Source organism: Herpailurus yagouaroundi, unplaced genomic scaffold, assembly GCF_014898765.1.
Source record: "Herpailurus yagouaroundi ecotype Mexico unplaced genomic scaffold, PumYag 165, whole genome shotgun sequence".
Classification (NCBI taxonomy): Eukaryota; Metazoa; Chordata; class Mammalia; order Carnivora; family Felidae; genus Herpailurus; species Herpailurus yagouaroundi.
The window spans coordinates 7,543,649-7,562,370 of NW_024412406.1; the positions used below are offsets into that span (position 1 = coordinate 7,543,649).

The 18,722-nt window shown below is 35.8% G+C and overlaps 1 long non-coding RNA gene across 1 annotated transcript in view; it reads left to right on the forward strand.

Annotated features, from left to right (window-relative positions):
* Window positions 1-462: 462 nt before the first annotated feature.
* LOC121038093 (uncharacterized) overlaps window positions 463-18,722 on the forward strand; it is a 54,227-nt gene continuing 35,967 nt past the window's right edge. Inside the window, exons 1-2 of the long non-coding RNA XR_005794145.1 lie at window positions 463-577; window positions 8,280-8,402. This is a non-coding gene — a long non-coding RNA (uncharacterized LOC121038093). The remainder of the gene's footprint in view (window positions 578-8,279; window positions 8,403-18,722) is intronic.

Consider the following 18,722-nt stretch of genomic DNA (forward strand, 5'->3'; position numbering starts at 1 on the left):
TTTTGTTTATTTATTTATTTTCAAAGAGAGAGAGAGAGAGAGAGCCAGTGCAAGAGCAGGAGAGGGGCAGAGAGAGAAGGAGAGAAAATCCCAAGCAGGCTCCATGCTGTCAGTGCGGAGCCTGATGAGGGCTCCATCCCAAGAACCACAAGATCATGACCTGAGCCAAAATTGAGAGTCAGGAGCTTAACTTACGAAGCCACTCAGACGCCCCCAAGTTGAGGGTTTTCTAACAAAAATATTCTCAGTCTTGGGGCGCCTGGGTGGCGCAGTCGGTTAAGCGTCCGACTTCAGCCAGGTCACGATCTTGCGGTCCGTGAGTTCGAGCCCCGCGTCAGGCTCTGGGCTGATGGCTCAGAGCCTGGAGCCTGTTTCCGATTCTGTGTCTCCCTCTCTCTCTGCCCCTCCCCCGTTCATGCTCTGTCTCTCTCTGTCCCAAAAATAAAATAAACGTTGAAAAATATTCTCAGTCTTTGTGGATAACCAGATCCATTAGAGAATCTGTAGTACTTATAGTCTGTGTAAGAATTCAAAAGCATGGAATGGAGACATTTAAAAGTATGGTTGACCATTACAGGTAAGTCCATATTAGTATTTTCTACACTGAGATACAAGAGAAATGGAAAGTGTGTATTATTATTTTTTGACTGCTTAACTGTGTTTATTGACTGCACCATTGCATCCACACTGGTTGAAAAACTTTTATTTTTGCTTAATACATTTACGTTGTTTACATAAAGTGATCTTTCTGTATTCTTTCTAATTATGTACTTTACTTATTAAGTGTCAACTATACTTGACGCAAGGTGTGAGGCAGAGAAGAAAAAGAGAGAACCTTGCTTTTGGACTGATTCTGACTTCAGATAGAATGAGCTAGCAGTCAGTTAGAGGGTCCATGACTGTTGTGGCAAAAGATATCACAAGTAAAGCTAGTGTCTCTTGAGGGTGTTTGAGAAATACCTGTTGAGTTTTATAGATTAACTAAGGATCACCTAAAGCCTTTACTTCACATCAAATATTTTAGTTACTTGGTGTTTCTCAAAAACTGTATTAGGCCCAAAGAGGCAGGATACAAACCTCTGTGTATCCCGGGTAATGAGGTAAATGAAGCATTTTGGCATTATGCACATAGCCTGCCAGATAAGACACTAACCGGAGCAGATTTATAAGGATTTCTATTTAAATTCTGTAGAAAAAATTCCTGAAAAATTTTCAATGTTTAGCAAATAACAATTAATTGTAAATATTTCAAAGTGCATAACTCCTCATAGCTCTTCTCTTTATTTAGTTTACTATTCCCTGTTTTCATTTAAGAAACATAAAATACTTGTATGTAGTTTTCATGCATATATATTTCTGGTCTCAAACTTTCTAGTTCTATTTTTTTATAAAGTCACAAATGTCTTGAGATTTTAATACGACTATCATGCATCTTTTAGTAGCATAATCCGGACAGTTGGAGAGGCAACAATGTTTTTGTATTTATTAACATTTTTCACTTCAGGTCAGGATTCAACATTTGAAAAAAAAATCACAATCTCTTTTTACCTTGAATTTATGTTTAATTATTTTGATAGACTGTATTATTGGTAAAATTACACACAAAAAAAGTCACCTTAGCTGGTGTGGGAACAGAAATCTGCAATATTTAATTCAATAGAAAAGCCCGGGATCAGGGTAATAATTACACCTGTGAAATTATGCCATGTGGTTGGTAGCAGTCATAAAACAGTAACACACCCTTCCCCTTACATAGCTCAGGATAGAATGTCCCTGGTGTCTATATTTTAAGTGAAATATAGGGGCAAAGTCAGAGATGTAAATACTGGAGTTGAAGCTTCTAATCAATTCTGTCTCTCCCGAAATTATTGACAGAAAACAAGTGAGTCAAATATCAGCCCTATATGGGAATACTTTTAATGGGAATGAAAATTCACCCACTGTCTTTCTGAAATGGCTGTTTTCTCCAGCACAACCCTTAAATCCACAGTTCTCCAAAATGTTGCTTGCATGAGGCACTAGGAGTTTGAATTACTGGCTGAGTCATCAGGTCACAGGGACCTCAGATAGAAATTTCTGTTGTTTATTTAGGAAATGAAAGAGATTTGTTGAAATATGGAAATTACAGTCTGTCATTTGCAGGAAAGTCTCTTTGTTTTAGGCATTCTGAAGAAATATGCAAGTGCTATAAACAACCTAACACTAAAATTTTTTCAATGCCACAATTCAGAGAAATAATAAAATGTAATTGATAGGCTTAGAGATCATGAAGGAGCTGTTGTTTGTCGAGGAGTTTTTGCACCACAACGTTCTATTACTGAAATAATTTACTTTTATATCTGGTGCTGATATTGGAATCTGTACATTTCTGGTATAAAATAACTTTAGGCATTTTAAATATACTTTATGTTCAAGTAAAAACCAGAGAAGGAAGCTTTGGTGTTCTTAAACCACTCTGGATGTCTTATATTTCCTTCTGTTCGAAGAGTGCACCACAATCATTCAATGCACAAGGAAAGAAATCTTGTGCTCAAATACTCTTAGGCGGTGGTGAGAGCACGTGGCCAAGCTGAAGGGCTTCCCAGATCTGAGCAGTGTTTTGCGCTTCTTGGCTGATGGATGCCGACACACACAGCTCCCTAAATCACCCCTACTTTAATATCCAGGCCCCGCTGAAGGGACTGGACTGATGTGAGCCTGAATCCAAGCCTGCTCTTGTTGGATTTCATTCAGCTGGAAAAATGAACATGTAACAGCCACTGGGAATGGGCTTTGCTTATATGGGAAGTCCTCCCAGCCACTGCTTTAACTCTGGTGACCTTTTCTCCAACACTTAAGACTGCAAGGAACTTGGGCGATGTGGGAGAGGGGGAAAAAAAAACAGTTTTTAGAATTTTGGTTGGCAGGGCCACAAGCTACTGAGACCATATGAATTTTGCAACAAGAGGCCAACTCTGATTGCTGAGGCTCACTCCTTCTTTGGATATAGATAGCCTACCTCATGATACTTGTGCTCTTTCCTTTGTTTTAAGAATATTTCTGATTGTGGTGGTACACCTGCTCACATGCCTTTTTCTCCCCTAAATTAGCAAGTTCCTCCAGCGTTTTAACTCCAGTGGTGACAAGCAAGATCTACCTCTCCTTTAAGCTGCTTTCCTGTTACTAAAGACTAGATGCTTACTTTGGGTTAGCTAATTGTTGGTCTGTAAACTTTCAACATTTCTCATTTTACCCAGAGTGAAAAATAAAACCTCCATGGGAAGCTAGCACATACTTAGGAGAATGATTGGTTTCTTGCTTGTCAGCACTTCAGGAGGTGGGGTACAAACAAAGCTTCCCTTTCCACTGGAATTGAATTCTTGTTTGGCTCCTGGCCCACTCTACAGATAACCAAACAGAGGCAAACACACCACGTCAAAGCACAAACCAGGGATATGGGAAGTCTGCAATGGGAGACAAGAATATGTATCATTCCTTATCACAACTCTGCAATGCTTTTTATTTTCAGCTTTCCCGGCCTAGTATATAGGCGCATCAGTGAAAGAGTATCCTGTATATTTAGCTCTCTCGGAAAGTCACTAGATAGAATCGAACACCACTTTTAGGAAGCAAATGCTTTTATTACTGTTTATACCACAAACTAGAATTCACAACACTGAAAAAAATATGAAAGTTGTGGCTGCTGTTTTCTTGGAAGGAAATTCTTTATTTCTCAACCCTAATTTATTACAAAATGAGTTTGGGTCATTAGAGAGAATCAGGAGCTATTTTAAATCCTGAGAGGAAACGTTTCTTCAGAGACATTTGTTCTTTTGTCAGTTTGCTACACAAATGGCTTCTAACCCTGCTTTCTAAGATTTAGAACATCTTTTTTTTTTCTTTTCTTTTGGTATAAGGATTTGAGGGGAACTGAGACTGACTTCCATATTATTCAATCTGATGGCTCTATTCATGTGCATTTAACTTGCATTTAGTGCATAAAAATGGAATACCTTGGTTCTAATTTATTTCAGGTACAGATTCGTTAACAAGTTTATAAGAATAATCTTGAAATTACTGTAGGTGAAGCAGTCTCCAGTTAGGACAGTACACAATGTCTTGTGAGACATCTTTATGTGAGTGAAACACCTACTATTTGGTGTCGACAGAGGGCTACGCCTCTCATGTGTGGTAGCTAATCAGGTACAAAGGGAATTGAGTCCTCACATATTGCAGAAATATTTTGCTGCCGAATTCTCTCTAATCTCTAGAGTGTGTTGGCCTTTGATGTTTCTGAAACATAGCCACCTTATTAACCTCCAATACACAGGGTAATTTTTACTCACGTAGGGGAAGATAGAATCCTCTCAGCCAGTATGACAATCGACACTGGTAAACAAGCAAATAGGAAAATGAAGAGACTAGCTCAGAATATAATATCCCATTCTCTGTCTATAGATCCTATGTAGATGTTGATGATTTGATTTACTTTCCATATCAAAAGCAATATCTTTCCTGAGGCAATATTCTAGTAATTTGTAATGAGTGGACTGAACTGCAATGATGACTTAAAAAAAAAAGACATTTAATGATTTTTACCCTAGGTCCTGTGGTGTGAAAACCCACATGAAACCAGATGAACATTAGGTAAATATTCTTTATTAGAGGTGAGTTGAACTTAAAAGTGATTATGTCTTAATTGCCAGCGTTGCTGTCTTAAATATAGCAGTGACACGTTTTAAGAGAAAATAACATTTCACGATTAATGCTTTAAATTAACAACTCACAACTGGGTAGACTTCACTGCAATCTATCATGTTGAAGATAGGTGAGGTTTATATTCAGGGGTACCTCTTACATTTTCTAAGATTTCTTGGCCTTATTAATTCAAATCTTACTCTCAATGCATGCATGCAGCCAAGATAATTACGAGAAGGCAAGATCAAAGCCAGCATATTATAGTCCTATTCCATTTTCTGCTGATGTGAGTGATGTGCCTCTCCTTTGATGTTGTATGCTTCTACAGCGAAAGTACAGAGGATAAAAATACTACACCATGTAATCTGGCATTTATCCCATGAGAGCAGAATTCCAAATTGTGACACATGTCAAGAAGTTAAAAAAAAATAACTTAAAAGAGGCCTATGCTTTATAAAGTGACATACTCTGCATTTAAACACCATCAAACATCATCTTCCATTACAAATTTAGTCCCTGATATAAAATTCAAAGAATTTTGTAACTTTAGCAGAAGAAAATAGTTACCATATTTACTAGCAATTATATTAAATGTGTGCCTGAGCCTTTATCCCACCTAATGAGGGCAGTTGACAGGAAGCAGACGCACAGTGTACACATGCATATTTGTGTTTGTACATCCATTCAAGGATTTGGAGTCAGCTGTGTGTACTCTACACATCTATCCAGCTGGTTTTAGTTTGCTATGAATCTTCTATCACCTTAGGTCATGAGGTTGAGCAACTGGCAGATCCCTGTACTAGTTTTGATTAGAGAAACAGAGCTCTTGGTCTATAACATTACATGTAACTTAAATATTTATCCTTATGTTCTATCGCTGGCAATGTGCTATTGGAAATTAAATGTCACTGGTCTGATCTTACTGTTTCTTACAGTGTCCTTTCCTGTCCTCTTTCACCTTTTAGAAATATGTTAAAAGTGTGTATGTGTGTGTGTGTGTGCGTGCGTGTGTGTGTGTGTGCATGTGTCATGCATGTGTTTGGTTTGCTTACATTTGCATGAACATAGATACTGCAGTATTACTTCTAAATTACCTTTTCTAGAAAATTAAATTGAATTCTTGCCCTTCTGAAGGAAAATAACATTTCCCAATCATGCCTAACTTACTAGTTAGTTCTAGTCCATTCCATTTTGGACTCAGACCCTTTAAGCCACCATGATATGACATAAATGTTTTGTCAAGAAAATGTAAAATTGTTTAGACTACATGGCTGTTACCTCTAAAGCACAACACCCGATATTGAGAAAACTGATTTGATAGGCTACAACTTAACCTTCGCTTCAAATCAAAACCCAAACTATTTTTTATTTTGAAAAATAATGGCTCTCAGTTTTTCCTTGAACTAAATATTCAAGAGGTTCTGAATCCCAGAATGATTGCAAGGTATGCAATGGCAAGGTAAGAAGACCAAAACAGATATAAATATATTTAATCTTGCTTCTCCCTTCTCTATTATTGGAATGACCTTCTATTAATAAGGTTAAATACAATAAAAGAAAGATCATGAAGTAGAGCTGAATGTGTTAGAGAGAAACCCCTCTGGTGATCTTTGACATGTTATAGAATATGGTGGTGCTAGAACACTATATGTGAACATATGTCATGATGACTTTTGGAGACTATAAACATGTAGTCTCGATATACATTTCTGACAAAATTTTAAGGTACATTTTTAAACAAATGCTTCTGAGGCAATGTGAAATAAGGGGTGGAGTCACATTTTGTCAATATGTGTTCAGTTACAGCCAATTATGTCTGTGTAATACCAGTCCCTTTAACTTCAGCACTACACTAAGAATATATCACTTTATTCCATTTATTAATTTAGTCTTGGTCTTTTGGGCCCACTGTATGTCAAGTTGGAAACACAAAGTCTTACATCCTATTCACTGGGATCTCCCATGCCCTCACTGGTTACTTCTTTTTAGTTTTCTTTTCCAGGTTTCTTAATTTTTCCTCATTTCCAAACGCTGGATTGATTTCTCAATCTAAGCATCTGAGCTCCTTAGTTTTCTATCTACACTCAATTCCTAAGTCATCTCCCTCACTCCTAGAGCTTTAAATACCACCCAGATGCTAGAGCCCTCACATTTCTACCCTTAGCCCAAGACTGCCTGTCTGAATCTAGACTCATATGCCCAACTTCTCTCCCAATGATCTCTCTTTGGCATTTATATTTTTCTGTTGTTTAGCCCCATTGTGCCATTATTATGTTGTAGTCACTGTTCTAAAGGTTTACGTGTCTTAACTAATTTAGTCCTCATAATAACTCCATGAAGTTGATAATATTATTATTCTCAAATTATAGGTAAGAAATGTGGGATATAGTTACTTGCTCAAGTTAACACAGATAGAAATCTACAACTCAGACTTAACATGTTCCAAATATAACTCCTGGTTTCGACTCCACTGCTTATCCTTTGCCAGTTTCCCTTGCCAGTCCATAGTGCCTCCATCCATTCTACCAGTTGCTTCAAAGTACTTGAGATTTCTTTTATTGTTTTGCCCACCGCATCCAAACCGTCAGCAGACTTTGTCCAGTATCTGACCACTTCGCAAGGCCAACATCATCCTTCCTCTTCTGGACTACTGTAATATCCTCCTAACTAGTCACTTTGCAGCTAGATTAGCCCTATTGTGACAAAAGAAAAATCAGTAACTTCTGTGCTCAGGGTCGTCTCAGGGCTTCGCATCTCAGAATAAAATGTGACATCCTCAGTGTGGCCTCAAAGATCCTCATGATTTTGTCCCAGGCCACATCTCTGACTCTGCTACAACTCACTTACCTCACCCTTCTCTATATCATTTCTTCATTTTTCATTCCTAATGTCATCCTTATGGAAATTGCTTTTTCCTCATGCACTAATCACAATAATGCCTATCTCATCTCATAACTCTTTGTCCTCTTTTTTTAAAGTCTTAAGTTTCAAATAATGTGTTCCTTAGTATTTCTTTATAGAAATACAACTATGTTCCAGAAAGTGAAAGTTTGGTGTGTGTCAGTTATATGTGACTTGAAAAGGAATGTATAGACCATTTTGAATAGAGCAGACTTCTAAATAAAAAGTAAAATTTGTTTTTTATTTTTCCATAATAATAAATTTGTAGCTGGGAGGTAGATGCTCAGGCTGATACTGCCTTACCCTCCCTTAATCACTTCTTTTTTGTTTGTTTGTATTTTGTTTTGTTTTGTTTTGTTTTAGAGAGATAAAGAAAACACATATGTGAGAGAGGGGAGAGGCAGAGGGAGAGAGAGAATCATAAGTAGTCTCCATGCTCACCCTGGAGCCCTTTGTGGGGCGTGATCCCATGACCCTGGGATCATAACCTGAGCCGAAATCAAGAGTCAGATGCTCAACTGACTGAGCCACCCAGGCGCCCCCCACTTCTAAGTGTACCCATATAATGATATTCTTGCCAACAAAAGATGAGTAAAATGATTAATATGTGTCACTTCTAGATGTAGGACTTGAAAAATTGTTCATGTGTTCTACTTTTTCCCCTTCACGTGAGTTTCAAGGTGGACATGTCTATGTTCCAGGTTCAGCTGTATAAACTAAAACTAGGAATGATGAAGAAGAAGAAGAAAGGAAGCAGGAATCCATGTTCCTTAGTGGACACAGAAGTGAAGAGCAGCCAGCTAAATTAACCTGGATTGATGAATGTAAGGAAAACAAAAATGTTTATTCTTTGTGTCTTGGGAGTATATATCAGTAGCTTCTATTTTTATCCTCAATGATGCACAATTTCTTATCATTCAACTTTGCCTCCAGTTGGAATGTGAATTTGGGATGTTGGAGTTTGAAGAGCCTTCTTGGACAATGAGGTAAAAGCTACATGTTGATGACATAATATCCAGATTCCTTTTAATCTTGGAACACATAAGAGCACTCAATTCCCCAGATTTTGCTTATGTGAAAGAATGAAACAAGTGGCTTTATTTTATCTACTTTCATTTTGGATTTCTGTCACTTGAGCTGCATCTAATTCCAACTAATTAACCGGGCTGTATTCCTTATTATTTGCATTCTGTGAGTTAGTATAGAGCTAATACAGGAGCAATTCTGCTCTGGTCAAGAGGGTTACTCCCAGTCTGGATATCAGCACATTTTTTGTTTATTATCTAAGAGAATATGGCTCTTCTGCCTGAAGTCCTTTTTCATGAGCTATGATGTCACATGTACAAATGAATGGGTATTGTTATAAACCTGAGATACAGAAGTTTTCATTAAAAAGTTTCTATTTATCTTGTTTGAAGAGTTGCCTATTTCTTTCCTGTGATATCCCTAGAAGATAAATTTGTTGCAATAAGATAAAGGAAACTCTTCATTGAAAACCACAGCAAACAACTCAGGTCAGTTTTAAAGTGTATTTTCCACACCCCGTATTATTAGAGCAGGCCCAATTAAATTTTAGTGCCCAGGGACTATTCTTGCTATTATTTTCTAATAGAATGTGATATAATATTATCCTTGAAACAGTTTCAATTTAAATTACTACCCTCCCCACCCCATTCTGCTTTTACTCCCTTTATGTGGAATCCCTCCGAAGATACTGAACCTGAATTGTATCTTATCTCATGACCTATAGTTCCGGGCCAAAATTTGGAATTTTCATATATTTGTGGAATAGCCTTATAATCCATTCCATTTCAGAACAAATTTCTCTAATTATAATAAAGGAAGAAAAAAAATGGTAAATTGATAACCTGATATCTATTTGGAATAGCCCTTCTTTTCTTAACTTATTTAGCTATCAAAAGAAAGTTTTAGTCTGTTTTAAAAGTCCTAGGCCGTTAATATTGAGTGTACTTTGAAAATAATAGTAATATGTAATAGTGATGGACTATAATTTAAGCCTAATGTGGACAATTAGAAGTAATATTTTGTCGTACTGCCTGTTCTGAAATATTTTAACAGCGGTTATTCCACTTGTTTTCATAGTAGTAGTTTTTGCAGCAGGTATGACCATATTAAACTTTTATTTTTGATATGCAACCCAAGGCTTCTATAACTTTGGCAGGTACATAGCTAGCTTGTAGCAAAGGTAAGTCTATAGATTCCAGAGACTGTCATCTTCCTACTTGCCATGTAGTGTATAAATAAAAAACTTAAACTATCTCTTTGGAAGATTGCATTGCTGTCCTTGCACACATAGAAAAATTGTACCAATTTATGCAAAAATAGAATAGATGAGAGATAAGGCTTAATAAAATGTCTGTCCACTTCACTGGAATACTGGCTGGTAGTAAGAACATGCTTCCAGTTAAAGAAATAAAAGGTTTTAGTTAAACATCTTAATGAAGCTCATTTTTGTTTTTCTTTTTTCTGATATGGCTTCTTTTAACTCAATATTTGGTTTTACTTTCAAAGAAAGCATCCAGTGCCAGAAAACAAATCTATACTGGGAAATATTGCTTATAATTATCATCACTATTAACATCACTCTCATGAAAAATGCTTCTAATATATTTTAAGTGAGAGAGGCCATGTGTTTTTATATTTTTTTATATAAAACTGAAAATTTAGTTTAGAAGAATCTTTTTTGTTTAGCACCAGTAAAATGATGGATAATTTTCTGGCCTGTGTGCCTCTGTACTAACAATGTCATTTTGAAAAGGATGTGCTTTTGAAAAGTCTGAGGCAGTAATCCTGGGTACCTCAGGATCTATGTGTGGCTTGCTGCCTATTTTGAGCAAACTGTCTCCTCAATATATACTTAAAACTAATGATTTGTTGTATAATAAAAATTAAAAATTTTAGCAAAACTGACCAAGTGGTAAGTTTTGGCACCCTATTTAAACAGCTGGTTTCTTTAATGCTTACTCCCATGCCTAGTGAAGAGTGGTTTCTTAAAGGAACACATCTGATACAAATACCTTAAATATTATCAGTAATTCAAGGGAACGCAAGGAAATTTGAAAAGGGGCTCATTGAACTAACTTAGAAAACCCTGCAAATGTGTGAAAAATATGTATTTTCCCTTTTCCCTGAGTAAACTGCACAGAAACCTACATAAGTGGTGCATAAAGCTTTCATGACTTAAGCCCTAGGCTACATCTAAGTGGTCCCCACTGTATTCACATATAAACAATAGCACTGTATATTAAGAATCACAATAATAGCAAAAACAACTATAACATTATTAGCATGATTTTATTTTTATTTTTATGGCTTCTTGACTAGTTTGACAACTACCTACTGGCTTTTAGGAAATGCCTAAAATGCCAGTTATACATACTTTATGTCGGAGAAGATAGACAGCTTTAGTTTTACTCATGGGATCATCCACAGGAAAGCTTCTCAGACAAAAATTGGGGGGTCTCAAGTTACAATGAACATTCCATATACAGGCTTCCTTGTTATCAATTAACTCAACTTACTTCTTCATCAATTTTTTCTCCCTTCAGTCTTGATGGTTTTATGACCTAGACCCAGGCAATACCCTTAGGCGGTCCATGTGATAATTGACACATTTTCTAACACGGTATAGTGATGCCCAAGTCACTGCTTTCAGGCTGTGACTTGAGCTTATTGGAGTCTGCAGCAGGGGCTCCTTTTATCCTCATACATCAGAATACGCTGACAGCTCTCCCATGCAGGGACCACGCAGATCTCTCCCCCAGGAAAATATATGCAAACACCTCCAGAACATTGTAATGGTTGCTAGGCATCACAATGGTGACATCTTTATGATAAACACAGTATGCAGAAGAAGGTCTAATAAAAGAATAACAAATTATTACATGCAAAGGGCAATTTTACAAGATTAACGGGTATAATAAATTACTACTAGATCAGAATACCTTATTACCTTTTAAGGTATTTCACAGTGGAGACAAAGTGAACTGGCCTATAAAAACCCAGAGAATGTGGGAGAGAATAGCAAACTGCTTTTCCACATTTCTGAAAGAAAGTCACAATACTTGCCTTATAATATGGTGAGTTCAGCAAGTACTTATGCTAAAATAGGGTTATGCATGCAGTTCATGCTAAGATGTTTATTATGATTTTTCATATGGCTATTGTATCTTCAGTAACATTGCAATCTATATACTATTAACTTAAAAACTTGTAGGATTTTATTTCTAAAACAATTTCAATACATAAAATATTACATAGTAAATTCCAAGACTCACATTATTTTATAATAATTAGTAAATGTGTGTTTTTCAACAAGATAGTAGGAATTTTGTAGCAATGAATTGCTTCCTTTGATGATTTTCATCAGATGTTCAAGAAGTTAAAAGGAAAACGTTTCCAGATTTTCAAATTTACATTTCCCTTTTATTTTGAAAAAGTAACCAATGCTTCTTACTTTTTCTTGACTGTACTTATATTACAAAATGAGAAAAAAATTCTATTACTTGAACATTGGAGACATGACATTTGCAATATATAGAATTATTTTATTTTATTGAAAGAACTGTAGCTATTTAGACATTTCTAGTGGTGAGTCTAATCCTTTCCAAGAAATAAGAAAGTTAAAAGAGAGGATAGAGGGGATGGGAGAGGGAGAAAAGGGAGAAGGGGACAGAGGGAGTAAAGAAGAGAGAAAGAAGAAAGGAGATAAGGAAAGAGGGAGAGAGGGAAAGAGAGAGGAAATAAAGGAAGGAGAGAAGGAAGGAATGAAGGAAAGCCATGAGACTTTCTAAGTCTGATCACCTTCCCAAATATTTTGATACCTAGAGTTGAAAAATTGAGCTACTATTAAAATATTTTTAATGTTTATTTTTGAGACAGAGAGAGACAGAGCACAAAAGGGGAAGGGTCAGAGACACAGAATCTGAAGCAGGCTCCAGGCTCTGAGCTGTCAGCACAGAGCCCGACGAGGGGCTTGAACTCACGGACTGTGAGATCATGACCTGAGCCGAAGTCAGACGCTTAACCGACTGAGCCACCCAGGCACCCCTAAGATATTTTCAAATAGCTGCTTTAAGTTATGATTCATTAGATATAAATAATGCAACCAAACTTCATTGGTGATTGCTTTGAGCTATTTGTTGCTGTTATGGGTGACCCATTGGACTCAAGTTTGACCTAAGTAAACGGTACAGTAAAAAAAAAAATGCATTCACATTCCTTTTATCGTTTTTGCTACTGTTCATGGATACTTGAGATCAAGAGTGCGCTATTTATCTCTTTTCTACCATCTTTATAGCTCTTTCTATTGTGACTGCCATGCAATGGTAACTCACATGTAGGTGAAAGTCTAAAGAGTACAGTTTTCAATAACATCACACTTCAAGTGCTTTCTAAAAGGATGGTCCTCATCAGATCAGGATAATCAATATTCCTTTTGACTGATCTTGAAGTCTCCTCAAGTTGAGTTTGCTAATACTGACAGTGTGGTTCTTGTAGGTGGAAGAGGGAAATGGTGGAGTTATTATTGATAACTACTGGGTATAGATTGGAGGAAAAATTGGGGAGTGAGGGATAAGGGAGGCATTGAAGTTCCTCAAGAACAATTTATGCATTATCCTCCTCACTGGGAAATACACAGAGAAGATGGAAGCTCAGTCAACTTGAATGTTTAATGAATACTATTAGGTATCTGTGTGAGTCATTCACATTTTTAAAAATATGAATTGCTTTTTAAACTATCATGTAGAAAACATTTTATTTATTCTTTCTTTGATGCTATTCTATATTTATGCAGATCCAAGTTTCTGACCTATATCAGAATATTTATTGCATATCTGAATTTGTAACTGTGAGACAACCACTAATTAAACTTATATTTAACTATATCTTACCTCTGTCTTGCATATCTCTCCATGAGAGGGCTGTGGGCACAGTGGATAAAAGTGCATTCTATAAACTGTTCTGGAATTCTTTTTGAATACCAAGAATTTTGACTCTTTCTCTTTTTAATTTTGTGACTTGGATAAGTTCACCTTTGGGTATCTCAGTTTCCTCATCTGTGAAAATGAGAATAACAGGAGTTTATCTCAGGGGCTTTTGTGAAGATTAACAGCATTGATAACATTTAATTCACTTAAAACAGTGCCAGGTACTTAAACCTTGTATCTCAGTCTCAAGAAAAGGATTCTTATGAAAGCTGTTGTCTTGACTTCAAATTTAGCTTTTGTAAGCATTGATTTCAAAATGGGGATCATCCAGGATTAGGGATATTTTGGCTACTTAAGGTATTTCCATTTTTTATAAGAACAAGAAAAAGGCATATATACTCACAACAGGATGCACTGATAAGATTTTCTTTTGTTCCTGTAGTTGTTGTTATTGTTGTAATACAATTCCATTTAAAAGCATGTTGATTAGCTCAGACTAATTAGGAATTATATTTGCATATAAAATGTACTCGTTTTAACCATGTTGCAAGATAGGTGACGTTATCATCTCTATTTTATTAGTGGGGAAATTGGGAAAGAATATGGGGCTTTCTGTGGGTCACCTAACTTGTAAGTAGTGTCAAAATTCTTGCTCTTTCCTCTAGCCTATTTATTTGATAGCCCTTATCTATCTAAGTATAGTCCTAAGAAATAGTTCATTAGTTAATTTGTTAAATCAGCACTTATTGAGCACCTGCTATCTGCCAGACACTGTGCTACATTCCTGGTGGTGAAATAGCAAATAAGGCACTGTTAGAACGATTGAGAATCAAGGGTTCTAAGGGGGAAAAAATGGACAAACAAGGAATTTGAGTGCATCATGATAAGAGTTGATATGGAAATATATAGGGGCATGATTGGAATGATTTCAGAAAGAGGCATTATGCATACAAAAATGTACAAAATCCATATTCTGAGTATATGGCAAAAAGAAGGAATAAAAGAATAAAATGTTACAATGTTTTATTTTTTACTTTTTTTAACTGAGATATTAATTGGGCATAGTGATGTTAATGAATATATCATTATGATTTGAAAAAAATTCATCAAAGTCCAACAGCCAATTAGAATATTTCATTGCCTGCTGGTCTAACACTTATTCACAAAGACTGGTTTTGATTGTGACTTGGAAACTAGATGACCATCCTAGCTACTAATCAATTAAATGCTGGATAGTTCTCTTCTTCTTAATTATCTACATCTCAGTTAATAAAAATCTCACCCTTGTTTCTATTCATTGCTCGTTACATTCTTTTCCTAAACAATCTTATCGATAGCCACACTGATGTCTCCCAAATCTATCTGCAGCCTTTCATTTCTCATGCCATCCATGGAGATATTTCTAAGTTTTGATTAATCTGATATCTCCATTGTATATTTTACTGACCAATGTAATTCTCTTACTTTTCCCATAAATTCCTTTTTCTATAGGCATAAAACTAGTTGGTGACACCATGAGTAGCCAAATCCCTATCCAGCTGCCACTCGTTCTTACACTACCAGATTTCATCTAATTCTATAATGCTAGTCAGGGATTCGTTTTATCTTATATTGTACAAAAACTATTGTTAGCAATAATACAGTGCTTTCTTCTCTCAGAATATTATTTAATACTTAATTTTCTCACACTTAAGTTAGCATTGGTTTTATCAATTATTTTTTTACTTGCATTTAAAACAAAATATGAGGAAACTAATTTGTTTAAGGTACTTCTAAAACCATTTAACCTTCAAAGTACCACTTTTTGAACTGCTTCAGAACTGAGAATTGTTAGTCTGTGTATTAACACTCAACTGAGTCATTGGTGCTGAGTTCTTAAGTCAGCTTTTTAAAAATAATAAACTTTAGTTTTTAAGAGAAGTTTTGTGTTCACAACAAACTGAAGTGTTTCCCAGTCCCCACACATGCACAAACTCTCTCACTATTGGTATTCCACACCACAATGGTATGTTTATCACCATCTATGAACCTACACAGTTAATGTTAGGACTCAATATTGGTTTTGTACATTCTATGGATATTGACAAATGTAGATACATATTTTCATCAATATAGAGTCATACAGAGTATTTTCACTGCCCTAAAAGTCCTCTCTGCTCTACCTATTCATTCCTTTCTCCCTATTAACTTCTGGAACTCACGGATCTTTTTACTGTCTCCATTACTACCTTATGCAAAATGTCATATAGTTGGAATTATACTTATGTAGCCTTTTCAAACTGGCTTCTTTCAGTTAATAATATGCATTTTAGTTTCCTTTATGTCTTCTCGTGGCTTGATTGCTCCATCTTTTTTTAGCACTGAATAATATTCCAGTGTTGTTTCACAGTTTATCTTATCCATTCACCTCCTGAAGGACACCTTGATTGCTTCCAAATTTTGGCAATTATGAATAAAACTGCTATAAAGTTTTGTGTACAGGGTTTTGTGTGAACATAAATTTTCAACTCAACTCTTTAGGAAAATACCAAAGAGGATTATTGGGGATAGTATGATAAGAGTATGTTTAGTTTTATAAGAATCTGTCAAACTGTCATACAAAGTGGCTGTACCATTTTGGATTTCTACCAGCAATGAATGAGAGAGTTCCTATTGTTCCACCTCTTTGCCAGCATTTGGTGTTTGAGTGTTTTGGATTTTGGCCATTCTACTGGATGTGTAGCAGAATCTCTTTGTTGTTTTAATTTGCAATTCCTTGATGATACTTGATGCTGAACATGTTGTCATATGTCTATTTGCGATCTTTATATCTTCTTTGTGATTTTAGATCTCTTCTAATATGTGCATTCAATATTATGAGTTTCTCTTTATGAACTGCTTTGCTGAATCCTGTAAGTTTTGAAAGTTGTATTTTCATTTAGTTCAGAGTATTTATTAATTTTTTTTTTGAGATTTTTCCTTTGACTCATGTTGTATTTAGAAGTTTGTTTTTGATCTGCAAGTAAGTATTTGGGAGATTTTCCAAGCTATCTTTGCCTTATTGATTTCTAGTTTTATTCCATTGTGGTTGAGAGCATACATTGTATGATATCTACTTTTGAAAACTTGTTAAGGTGCATTTTTTTGGCTCAGAATGTGGTCTATCTTGGGGAATGTCCCACATGACCTTGAGAAGAATGTGTCTTGTGCTATTGTTGATGAAGTATTATATTGATGTCAATTATATGCAGTTGATTGGTGGTGCTGTTGAGTTCTTGAACCAGCTTTTCAATTATCAACTGAAGCTCAGAAATGGTGTTGAATATACCTGATCTACCAACCTACCAAGCAGCCATTTGATTCCTAGGGATTACATGAGTAGTTTGGTCTCTGAGAGTTCATTTCAAACCTCTGACACCTATTCATCACAAGTTATGGTGTTGGCAATTTTTATAGTTGAATATGATCAGGCAATGATATCTGTTTGAAAACATTGTTTGCACTTCGACATGCCAACAGAGCCTGTGCAGCGCTGGGAATTGTCTAGTAGACTCTCTATAGATTATCTGATTATATGGAGGTGTGCTCATGTGTTTTTCTTTCTGTTATTTAGCCTATTACACAACTCTGCTGAGGTAGATGTTAAGTAGTTTAAAAAGGTAAAAAGGAAGTGATTCTTATCCATATAAATAAAAACGCGTTTTGTCTGATAGAGATAAAATTTTTGACTAGTTGAAGAGATGAGCCTGCTTATTACATTTTATTGCTTTATTATATATAAACCAATTTTGCATCTATTAGCAAATTTATTTCAGCATTCCAGATTGCATACACATATATGTTTTTTCTTCACATACTCCTCTGAACTGATTTTGTATCTTGCACTGGTTTCTTCATCAATTAAGGAATTTAATAAATCTTAGATATGTTTTCTTTTTTAATGTTTATTTTTCAGAGAGAGAGAGGAAGAGCATGAGTTGGGGAGGGGCAAAAAGAGTGGGGGATAGAGGATCTGAAGCTGGTTCTGTACTGACAGCAGAGAACCTGATGCAGGGCTTGAACTCATGAACCATGAGATCATGACCTGAGCCATGAGATCATGACCTGAGATGAAGTCAGACACTTAAACTGACTGAGCCATCCAGGCGCCCTGACATGTATTCATTTTAAACTTGCATGTAAGTCATGACATTATGTTTTTGAAAATTATATTTTCAATTAATTAAGTCATGATACCCACCTATGGACCTCAGTGATTATGAGACACCATCCATTATAAGATTTCAGAAATGTTAAAATGTAAATTTATACATCTTAAAATTGATGAAATATGATAATCACCAAGTCATATTAATTCTTCTTTCAAATATCTCTTGAATATATCTTTCTCCTTTAGTTTCCACTACTTTTGTGTGAGTTTCTTTGCTTCTGCATTTTATGCATAACTTTCTGATGTATTTTTTTTTCCTTCAGCTTCCTTTCTCTCCAGTCCATCCTTTGCTATGCTGCCTAAGTAATGATTGTAAACCCGAATGTTTATGGTACACTGCTGTTTTCAAACCCTGAAATGATTTACTTCTTGATATTATTTACTGGGATCTTCACAATTTAAATCCTACATATCTTACTTCTAACTTCTTCTGTAAATAGTTTCAGATTGTCAGATTTTCTTAGAGGTCATTCACTGATAGTTTCTAGTCAGAGTTTCTTCATGACTCTACAATCTTATCAATTGTTTAATAACACTCTGCATATTACATAGTTTTTCATCTATTTGATATGTATGTATGTATGTATGTATGTATGTATTTATTTATTTATGTTTATTATTTTTGAGGGAGAGAGAGACAGAGAGACAGAGAGCAAGCAGGGGAGGGGCAGAGAGAGAGGGAGACACAGAATCCGAAGCGGGTTCCAGGCTCTGAACTGTCAGCACAGAGCTGGATGCGGGGCTGGAACCCACAGGCTGCGAGATCTTGACCTGAGATGAAGTCCGATGCTTGACCCACTGAGCCACCCAGGCGCTGCTGATGTGTATTTATAAACGTAACTTTCTCATAGAAGCTTCTGTATGGTTCTCTTAAGCATTTCTGATTCGGTTATCCTTTTGGACAAAGAATTTACTGAATTCCAGGTACTTAGTACCTCTTGAGCCTTATTAAAATTTAACATTCATGTTCAAAGATAGCAAATATATATTTTTTCAGAATATTA